Raw genomic sequence first — 10,807 nt, 5'->3', positions numbered from 1 at the left:
AAGCATCAATAGGTGAAAATACTGTTGGAAAAGGTGGTCTATTAAAGTTGCCGTACAGCTTGTGTATTTGTCTTTCTCTCTTTGGTACTTTACACTACATGTGAGCCTGAAACTTCGTAAGCCTCAGTCTTTCCCCAAGTGGTGACTTCCTCGTCGAGAGTTTGCCACAAGCACTCTTTACCACTACTCTTTCCTTAGTATAAGAGCAAAATCCTCAGAAGAAGTCTCATCCTGTGGTTGCTTTGATTCCACCATCCTGGTGATGTCCTTTGTCTGCCATTGCGGTAGAAGAACACAGGAAGGGACCCGAGAACTGCAAACTGCATAAAGTTTGCAAGCAAATTTGTGATCCACACATCTGCCACAAATGCTCTGTCAGTTGACTGATCAGCATCAAAGTAATTAACCCCCAATCAGTAGTTGTAAGAAGAACAACTTCAGCATGGCAATGGCCACATGCTTTGAAGCACAGATATGTGCCTTGCTGTCCCTTTGCTTCTGCTGCAGCTCTGGAGTGAAGCCACAGGAGTAATGTAGCTGCTGCTGGTTGAGCCACAGTGTAGCATAACACATAATCTAGTTCTCGGCTAGACACCCCTTCTTCTAGAGCTCAGAAAGGGCACCATTTGAGGCAAAGCTATTTCAAGTTCCTCCTTTACTGTTCGGTTTTCTTGACCTTTCCCTGTGTCACAGCAGCAGCAGAGGGGGTGAGGAAAGCTGTGGCTGCCATTGGTTGAAAAATGAAGCAATAGTTGGCTGTTTGCAAAACTGACCACATCAGTGGCAGCGGGTGAAGATGTCTGAATGAATGCCTGAGTGTGTGCTACCACAAATGCGTGGATATGGAGGGAAGGGGGAGTGGTGATATGGGCTGGTGGTACTGGTCACCATAAAGTGTCTGCATGGAGACTGCCCATGTATTTAAAATACAGGCCCCCCACACTAGGCATTCAGCCCTGTGATTCCCAGGTCTCAGCAGTGGCGTGACAGGCATGGGAGGTATGGCCACAGTGCCAAAGTAAGTTGGAGGAAATCCCTCGAGTGAAAACAAAGGCTCTGTAAGTCATTTCCCCTGAACTGAACAGAAAGACATCTGTGTTGATACAGCTATTACACACTAATCACAACAAAAGAATTCCCTTGCAAACAGCATAGACCCTGCTTGCCTTTCTCTAGGCTGACTGAAATGTGAGAGATGTATTTCCACTGAACTTTACAAGATCTCCTTCTTTCAATGTGGTTTTGCAGTGTCAGTTTCTATAGGTCAGACTGGGCTAAGAGAAGACGGTAAAGAAAAGAGCCTACAAGCCATACAGACCCTGAAGTCTGATGTTCAATACAGGCACCTGGGCAGCGCAAAAAGCCACTTCATTTACACTGTCTGTGGGTTTGGGATGGCGGGATGCGACTGTTGCGCATGGGTAATTGTGAAGGAAGGCACTGTAACCCTGGGGGCCACTGGGACATGAGCAGATCAGCGATGGGCATTAAAGAAGAGCAGCCTCGGGGTGCACAGCCCACTCGGGATGGGTGAATGCTGTGCCCACCGCAACACCACGGCCCGGCCCGGAGCCCTGCGAGCGCTCATTCCTACCGTGGTTTGGTAGGAGAAATGCTGTCGTCAAAGCTCAGCTTTCACACAATTTAAAGACAGCTGGGGCCAAGAACCTAGATTTTGGGGGAGAGTTTGCAACCTGCTCCGAATTACGTAATTTGCCTTTTTCTTGTACTTCACGGACAGGATTCCAGGCAGCTCCCGACGGGTCTAGTGGGCGTGGGACACCTCAGCTCAGCTTCTCGCCGCGCCGCACCCGCCCCCAGCGCGGAGGGCGCCGGACAGCGCGGCCGCCCCCGCCGCTTCCTCCGCGGGGAGCCGCGCTCGGCGGGAGGAAGAGGTGCCTTCCCAGGCCGGAGCGAGGCAGTGCGGTGCCTCTCTCCCTTCTTCCCTCCCTCCTTCCGCCTCCCTCCACGCCGCCGGCGCCCGGACTCCTTCCGCGACGGCGGCCGGGACACCCAGGTAGGGCAGAGCCGGGGGTGCCGAGCGGCGGGGCCGGCCCGCGGAGGGAGCGGGGCTGTTCCGAGCAGCGCTCCGCCGGCCGGGGCTGCCCCGGCGCCGGCAGCCGCGCCCGCCGCGGGGACCTGTCCGGGGTGCGGGCTCTCGGAGCCCCCTCAGCCGCCGCCGTCCGCGGGTCCGGGGAGCGCAGGGGCCGCTGCCTCATCGCACGGGTGCCGCAGCAACCGTAAGCGGGAGCGGTGACAAAAGCCGTCTTTTAAACCTTTGCTTAAAATTGCTCTAAGCGTGTGATGTAAGGGGTTGTGGCCCAGGCCGCCAAATCCATTTGAAAGCCAACATTGCTGAGGATTTCCTTGTTTATGTGACTTTCTGCTCTGAGTCTTACCTCCATGTAACCGCTGCACTTTGCTAAGACTGTTTCGCTTCGTCTCAAGGCAAAAATTGCCTTCTGTGTGAGTTCAGTCATCCTAATATTTCCTCCTGCTTTCTGTCCCACATCGGGTTGCCCTACCTTGGCAGTGAATGCTCTTACATAGCCTCGTGCTAGGATGCTAGGATGACCTGCTGCTTGTGCCGTGGGTGAGCAGACTCGTGTGGTGCTCTTCCACAGGTTTCCTTTCTGCAGCCCTCTGAGTTGGAACGGGTCATTGTTTGAGTTGTAAACTGAGTTTTTAGTGCAGGCATAGCCATGAGCTCCCTCCTTGAAATGACAGATGCTAATCTGAAATACTTAGGGTTGTTTTATGAGTCAAATACATTAGACTGTAGCTTCTGTAGATGGAAAAAATGACTGTAGTAGATAGAAATGCAGGCAGAAATGTGTCTTGTGAGTACTTGCTTCTGGAGCATTTGTTTTCATTTTAGAGTATGTGTTTCTGATACTCTATCTGACTGTCTCACCTTTGATAGAAAGTGAAGTTTTGTTCAGTTTCTCAGAACTCTTCAGAGACTGGAAGATGGGTTATTGCTTACAGCTGTTATATAAATGTTTAGAATATTTTGGGTGGTCAGAAAGCACGTGCTTTCCTCGCTGTGCTGCTCAGATCATCTAACCTGTGCAGAGGAGGCCCTTTAGGTATCTTGGTCTTGTTTGCTGGGTACTGGTCTTGTAGGTGGGCATAGCTCCCAGACAGGGAGTTACTCATAACCATTTGGTGGTTACGGTTTGTAAGGGGACTGCAGCGGGAAAGGGCCTATTTATTATCTGACTCTCCTCTGATACGCTTTTATGTTTCTCTGGGGTTTATTTTATGTTTTATTTATTGTGAAATACGTTTTGTCATGAAATGATCCCATTTATCTCTGCAATTAGCTATTAGTAAAAGGGTGCCTTATACATTCCTCTAAATTTCCAAATGATATTCTGATTGTTTTGAACCAAATGGTTAATTTTTATGTGAGCTTGCCTGCTGAAACCACTGAAAACAGAGCAGTGTGATTATGTTTGGCACCTTTTTGGTTTTGATACGGTAATCTCATAGGTGTGCAAATCAAACCCATACTGGCAATTACACCTCTGTCTTGAAGGAACCCTGGTTATCTGCTGCCAGACCTGCTTTTATTAGTCCTTCAAAATTAATAGGAGTACCACATTTTTTTGTTGATATCAATATAGAATTTTTAAAGTCTGTGAAATATTTTGATACCATTGACTGTGAGGCAGCTTGAACTATGTCCTAAGCTAAATCACATTTTAATTCTTAGTTGTAGGCATTGTGGATTTGACATTGTAGTGTATCCACTAGGCTGACTGCCTACAATGGATAAAAAAAGAGAAAAATAACAGAGCTGATTAAACAATATTAGCTTCATATTTTTTCATCTTACTCTGAAACAACATGGTATTCAGAAATGCCATGATATGTGATATCCTGTAATAAAGTTGAAATAACTGGAAAGTGGTTAGTTTCATAAAATTACTTGGAAGCATCAAGAAAAGTCTTCCCCCCTTCCCCCCCCCCAATATAGGTGCAACCTATTGAAGATTCAATTCCCTCTGTATTGTGTTAGCTTATATACTGGATACACAAGAGAAGGTGCAGAATAGTGTAAGTTTCATACAAATATTTATACCTCAAATATGCAAAATGTTTTCTGTTTCTTAGACAATAGAAGTCTGTGCTGCCTGCTGTCAATGCAAAGGTCATGGAAAACAGTCTTTAGCCTTTGTTAACCATTGATGTCTAAGAAGTTTTTCTACTTTTTTTGGTTTGACTTTTTCCAGTAACCTATTACCTTTTCACTGCTGAACTTGGAACCGTTCTTTGAAAAAGGAAGATTTGTGCATGCCAAAGAATCAGTTGTAGCAGTCTACAATGCAGAAATAGTATAAGGGGCTATTAAAACTGAAAAATATGGAAAACAGTACTCAGAGTGGAGTACAGGTTGGCATGATGAAGAAAGCCTGAGGTGGTGGACATTTTATATTTCTAATTACATATGCGCTCCTGAAGGACATCGTGTATTTTTGTATTTGTGCTACATATATTTTTATTATTACATACACACATCTATTTGCGCAGAATTACCAATACCTTGTCTAGAAAGTGTCAGCAGTGGTCAGTCAGTTGTTGCACTGTGGAAAGTAGAGTGGTGAAGTTTATTAAATGACATGCTGATACCCATAGCTTTCTCCATTCTGGAAAATGCAAGGAAGAGATTCTCATTACACTGGCTGCATCCTCTGCTCCTTAATGCAGAGGGGTCAGCCCAATTTACCCTTATTCTCCTGGCCAGGGTGTCATGCTAACACTAGGCATTAAAAGTATTACTGGTATAATGGGACACAACTCTCCAGAAACCCATGAAATCGCACCTATGTTTTAACAAATGGTCAGTCAGGCCTCAAGAAATGTATTTTTGTTAATGGAGCGGTTTACTTCTAGCAACAAATCACCAGTTTGCTCTGCCAGCCCTCAGGCAGAGGAGCATTCTGCTCTCTTGCTTCTGGTCTGGTTTTCTAAGTGTATTTTCTAAAGGAAAAAGCATTAGGAAAGATAGCAGTGTGCAAGTGAGGGAAATGAGTGTTTGGGTGAACACATATGCTCTTTGTCTGGCGTGGCAGAAGAGGAACTGGGGCTCTGAGCACTGCCCTGTGTCCATTACAGCACCGGCAGTTCTCACTCATCCCCTGACCTGGCTCAGCCACACGGGCTGTGATTCAGAGTCAGGGAAAACACCATGTGAGATAAAACCATGAAGAACAGATACACAGCTACGTACCCCTGTGAAGATAGTTCCGTTGTAAAAGGTGCTTTGTGGGAGGGGAGCAGGTTTTTCCATTTCCTGGGCATGGAGGTGGGATGGAGAGAGAGCCATTTCTTAGAAGTTCTGTGAAGTGGCCACTGTGTTCAGATTGGGTTGTGAAATCTTAGGAAGAGTTACAGAAGTCTTCTGAGAGTAGGTCTGTCCATCATGGGCAGGGTTTACCTTTCTTAGGAAGAATGACATCTCCTAGAAGTTGTCTTTGGTTTGGAGAATACCCAAACATTTAGGAGGAAATGACATTGCTGAAAAGACACCTCTTGGTTGGATGACTGTCCTGTATTCTGGGTAGTTCAGTAAAGCTTATGCTTAGCATGATGTGGTCCTGCCTTTTTGTGGTGGGAAGGAGATAGGGTTTTCAGGAGCCAGCTGCAGAGAGAGGAGGTGCTCTGGAAGAGTCTGAGCCTGGCCAACAGCTGATGTACAAGAGCTGTTTCCCACCTGCTGGGGCCAGCTCTGGACACAGGTTTTGGTGATGGAAAGAAGTGTTTGGCCCTGTTAGCAGTCACAGCTTCTCTGCTGAAGCAAAGCACCAGGCCGCCAACTGGGCTACTCTGTTTCAGCTCTTAAGGTAAAAATCCTATGCAACATTAAACAAATGCAGGAAAAAAGGAAAAAAAACATAGTGTGCTGAGGCATGTGGGATGTGAGCAAAGACTTTCTTGGCACTCCTGCTTTTTCTCCTTTCCATTTCTCAAATCAGCAGATGTATGAATGGGTACCACTTGCCACACATAGGGTATAACTTCATGTAGGCTCAAGTAAGTCACAGCTGAGTTTCCTGTGAGGAAGGGTTTTGTTCAGCCTTGTGCCTAGCTGTGATCTGATTAACTTGTAAGATCTAATCCTTGTTTTCAATTGAATGTGGGGCAGAAAAACATGGCTTTGGGTAGTAAAGAAAGCAGGATTCTTCCTTCTGAAAGAGGGTCTGGGCAGGACACTGGGATGCTGGCCTTCCAGGGAGTGTGCAGTGTACACTAGACTTGGACAAACTCCAGACCATTTATGTTTATGAAACAAAAAATACCGTCTTGGTTGTTTTGGGTTTTTTTTCCCTCCATCTGATAGCCACTATCAGACGCAGGTGATATGTACACTTTTGTTTTAGCTGAACATTGTAGACCTGTCCTAGGCAGCCCTGTGAACAAATCTTGTCAGATTCCCTGTGCTAGCTTACAGGGTAGGTGACATAATTATAATACATATATTAATTAATATGTTCAACGTTGCTACTTGTTCTGTGAATTATAGGATGTCCTATATCACAGGGCAAACTCCATATCCTGGCAGAAAAAAAAAAAATTCTGTGTTTGTTTTCTCTGCCTCCCCACACTTATTCTGAGCATCTCTTCCCAGCTGAAGTTGCAGACCACATCAATTCTCAGTGCCGTGGCAGGAGGAGGAGAAGAGTGGGGACTCTCCCACCTTGGATTGCGTGACCCAGTTCAAGGGATGTGCAAAGTGAGTTGAGCTGAATGGGCCTTTTTCTGTCCCACAGGACATCCTCTAAACTGGTAATCTTAAGTATACTCTGGGATCTTCTGAAATTAAAATTTCTACTTATTTTGTATCCAGAAAAGATGCTTAAAATAATGTTTGTTAACGTGAAGAGATCTAACACTCCAGTATTAAGACTGGCTGGTTCAAAACTGCTATTGCAACTTGAATTCAGCTGGCTTACGCATAATCTGTTACATGTTTAGTTATGTTGCCACATGTGGTTTTGCTGTTTCATTCAGACCATGGCTGGCTGGACTGTTTCAGTTTGCCTTGTTGTCGTCAGCCATGAGGACCATCTCCTCCTCAGAGCTGCAGGCTGGCAATCAGCCATCCTCAGTGGTCCTTGAATGTAGCAGGTTCCATTGTTGGAAGGAGACATATTTACAGCTCAAATGTGTCAGGTGAGCTGTTGAGGGTCTGTTTTATCAGCAGGGAGTTTGGGAGAATGGCATGGTGAAAGGCTGTGGAGTGTGACAGCAGTGAGAGGAGGGCCATCGTTCTGTCTCAGGGGCTGCAGGCAGCCTCTTTGCTACCAAGCAGCTTTCTCTTCCCACCAAGGCACTCTCTCCAGCCATGAAGGGGATTACAGCTTACTGGTGGAAAAAAAATAAAAGTCACGGGCAAGCAGCAAAATTCCCTCAATTTGGTTTAGTTACTTTTCTGGATCTCTTAGCCAGAAACTAACTCTGAAATCAGTCAGTGTGATGCAGGCACTCCCCATGAAAAGCTGAGACCTAACCATAAAGACCTGTGTTATCTTACCTTTGCAGTGCCTTAACTTTACTTTTTAAAACTTTGACCTCAATGGGACTGGATTATGGCAGTCCAAGTTCTGATGATATTTGATTGATTCTCTATTATCATTGCGTCTCACCATAGATAAACAGAATGGAGTAAGGTACCATCAAGCATTAATGACTACACTGCATGATGTCTCAAAGAGTTTGAGCTGAATGCTATTCCTTAAGATCATAAATGACTTGTGACACCTGACAAGTGCTCTCATTCCCTGCTTAACTTGCAACATTTGAAACACCTCAGCATCTGAGATCTGACATCAAGGAGAGAAGAGATAACAAGCTGCGTCGGTAGAGATGCTCATTACCCTGCATTAGCCAGTGGAAAGGAAAAACACAAAACCACAGCACTACGTCAGTTGTGTTTATTTTCAGATTCAGTGAGAAACTTTCCCCCTCAATTAATACTTATATATTGGCATGAATGAAGCTGAAGTCCTTTGGTATTCCTTGTTGCTTAGGATGCACTTGATGTGAAAAAGAAATTGTTCAAGGTCACAGCCTGACTCTTCAGTCCTGTATAGGGAGACTTTATTAGCAAGTGGCTGAAATGCAAGTAAAAGCAAGGATTTCTTTCACTGCTTCCTGTGGGTAGACAGGTGTTCAGCCATCCCCAGGAAAGCAGGTCTACATCATGCAAAGCAGTTTCTAGGGAAGACAAATGCCTTAACTCCAAATGTCTCCCATTCCTCCTCCTTCCCCCACTTTATATACTGAGATGATGTCATATGGTCTGGAATATTCCTTTGGGCAGTTTAGGTCACCTATCCGAGCTGTGTCTTCTGATTTCCTGTGCATCCCCAGTCTCCTTGCCAGTGTGGCAGTACAAAAAGCAGAAAAGGTCCTGGCTCTGTAAAAACACTGCCCTGCAATAACAAAGCCATCTCTATATTATCAACACTGTGATCAACACAGTTTCAAATCATGGCCCCATATTAGCCACTGTGAAGAAAGTTAACTCTACCCCAGCCAAAATAAGCACACCTATCCAACATGAGAGAGTCTGGAATCACAAGATAAGCACGCTGACCTTGCCAACACCACTGCTTTGCCACGCATGGCAACAGTAGTATAACATCTCAGCTGAAATGTAAATGATTGTTCATTTGGTGTTCGATCTCTTGCACTTGTTTTGTAGTGGAGGGGATATACCCTGCTTAAAACAACATAGGAAAACTTGACAAATAGGAACTTGGATATTTTCTGTTCCCCACTCACTGCCTTGGGTTTTTCCTGCACAGAAGGCAGTTCTGACCTGTAACTTTAAATCTATTGTTTAGGTATAGATAAATGTTGCTTTTTCACACCTACTGTGCCCTGTCAGTTGGGACTAGTCAATTGCTCAGTAGGTGTGAAAAAGCAACATTTATCGAGTGACCTTATAATACTAACTCAAAATAAAGACTTGGAAGGTAAATACATCCATTAGTCGACATGTGAGATGGGGCTAGTAGTTCATCATCTGAGTCAACTTCACAGCTTTGTCTTCAGCAGAAGTTCTTGTATTTGTTGAAGTATTTCTTACCGTGTAGCTTTCACAGAGTCAAGCAGGCAGAGAACAAGTAGTTCTTTAGTAGATGGAGAATAAGCTCTCGTTTAGGGAAAAAAGGTCTTGGGGTGTTTGGAAAGAGAAATAACAAGGGAAGTATTAGTCATTCCCTGTGCATAAAGACAAAATTTGGATGGATTTCAGTATTTTAGTTAGACCATGTCTTGAATACCGAAATAAATTGAGCTTATTTTTGGTCTAATGTATCATGTGCTTACCTGAGATAGTATAACATTTGAGAAGGCAAGTTCAAATTGTGAAGAAAGTTAGTTAAGTTGACTCCTTTATGATAGTTGTAAAAAAGGATACCCTCAGGCACTGTTGACCTCTTTTTATATTTTTCTTTTCCTTAGATTTGATTTGTTTTTCTCATATTTGCCGTTTTGTGTACAATAGCAATTGTCCTCCTACTTGATAGTGAGCTTTAGGATTCTTTAACAGAGTTAGATTCAACGTCTGATTTAATAGAGCTTTTATTTTTCCAGCCCTCTAAATCTTCAGCTTCCTGGAGAAGTAGGAAAATCCTTAGCACAAGCATCACCCATTTCCTTTACCAGTCTCCTCTTTGCCTGTTTCTTTAGTACGTGAGTGTTCCTGTTTCTCTTCCCTTCTTATCGGGAGGGGGCAAGATGTTTGGAAAAAAGGCTGAGGCAGCACCTTGCTTTACTAAATGTCCAGCCAGTGGGGTAGTGGTGGAATAGCCTTGGTCTATGTAGAAGTGAACCATATAGACTCTGCTCTTTAGGAGCTTCTGCTCCTCCAAACCAATGCCATGCCAGTTTGGAGTTAGTTCTTCCATGACCCTCTCTAACCTTACTTTGGAAACACTTGCCAGAATAAAGTGGATTGTTTCCTTTCAAAGGTACATAAACATGTGAAAGGGACCAGTACACCACATACCTCTTCCCAGTTCAGACCCTGTCCTTCCCTTTCTGTTCTTACTTTACCTTTTCTCTGTCAGGTGAGGGTCAGTTACACTTGTGCAGGTAAACCGAGCCAATATTCTTCACCAGACCTTTATGCTGCACGAGAGAATTAAGCAAATCTCTTTATGCTTTGCCTCATCTTGCCAGCTACAGTCAAACTTCTTGCAGCATCCTGAAGTCCTGGTGATGGCACCTTAGAGGGCAAAACCTACTGGATGGCAACAGCAAATTGTTGGCCATTTTCACTCTGCTTTATACGTGGTATTTAGAATAAAAATAAACCTGATCTATGCAGTCTGGGACATGGGAAAGCAAGGCACAAAAAAAGACTTTGAAACTTCAGTATTGATATTAACCCTTAAAAAGGAGACAGCAGATTTTCCCAGGTCCAGCTTCTAATTTTCAGCTTTATTGTCTTGCAGCAGAGAACATTACAATTGATGGAGGTTTTCAGGCTGAATAAACTGAAAGCAAAATAGACAATGCAAGTTTATAAATTTTGCAAAGTTTTTGTGTGGGAGAAATAAGAAAACTACAAATACTCAGCTCTAGAGGAATGAATAAAAATATAAGAAGTTGTTGAGGATAGTGAAAATTGGTCAGTTCATCTTTTGTAGGGTATCCCATAGTGTTGCTAACTCAAACTCAGTACCTAATAATTTCAACTAAAAAATGCCCATGTCAACTTATTTTCTTCATCATGCACAGTAATAATGTAAATTTTGTTTCATAAATTTCCTGAATCATTTAGTTGTGA

The 10,807-nt window shown here is 44.1% G+C and overlaps 1 protein-coding gene across 1 annotated transcript in view; it reads left to right on the top strand.

The window, feature by feature from the left end:
- The first annotated feature begins 1,934 nt into the window (after positions 1-1,934).
- The window catches only part of TEC (tec protein tyrosine kinase), a 44,879-nt gene continuing 36,006 nt past the window's right edge, over positions 1,935-10,807 (top strand). The window contains exon 1 of the mRNA XM_066185705.1: positions 1,935-2,017. The gene's annotated coding sequence lies outside the window, so the exon portion shown is untranslated. The remainder of the gene's footprint in view (positions 2,018-10,807) is intronic.

The sequence above is a fragment of the Chamaea fasciata genome, unplaced genomic scaffold, assembly GCF_029207755.1.
Source record: "Chamaea fasciata isolate MVZ Bird 193981 ecotype frontalis unplaced genomic scaffold, bChaFas1.0.hap1 SCAF_6, whole genome shotgun sequence".
Lineage (NCBI taxonomy): Eukaryota > Metazoa > Chordata > Aves > Passeriformes > Sylviidae > Chamaea > Chamaea fasciata.
This window is presented reverse-complemented; position numbering and strand designations above follow the sequence as displayed.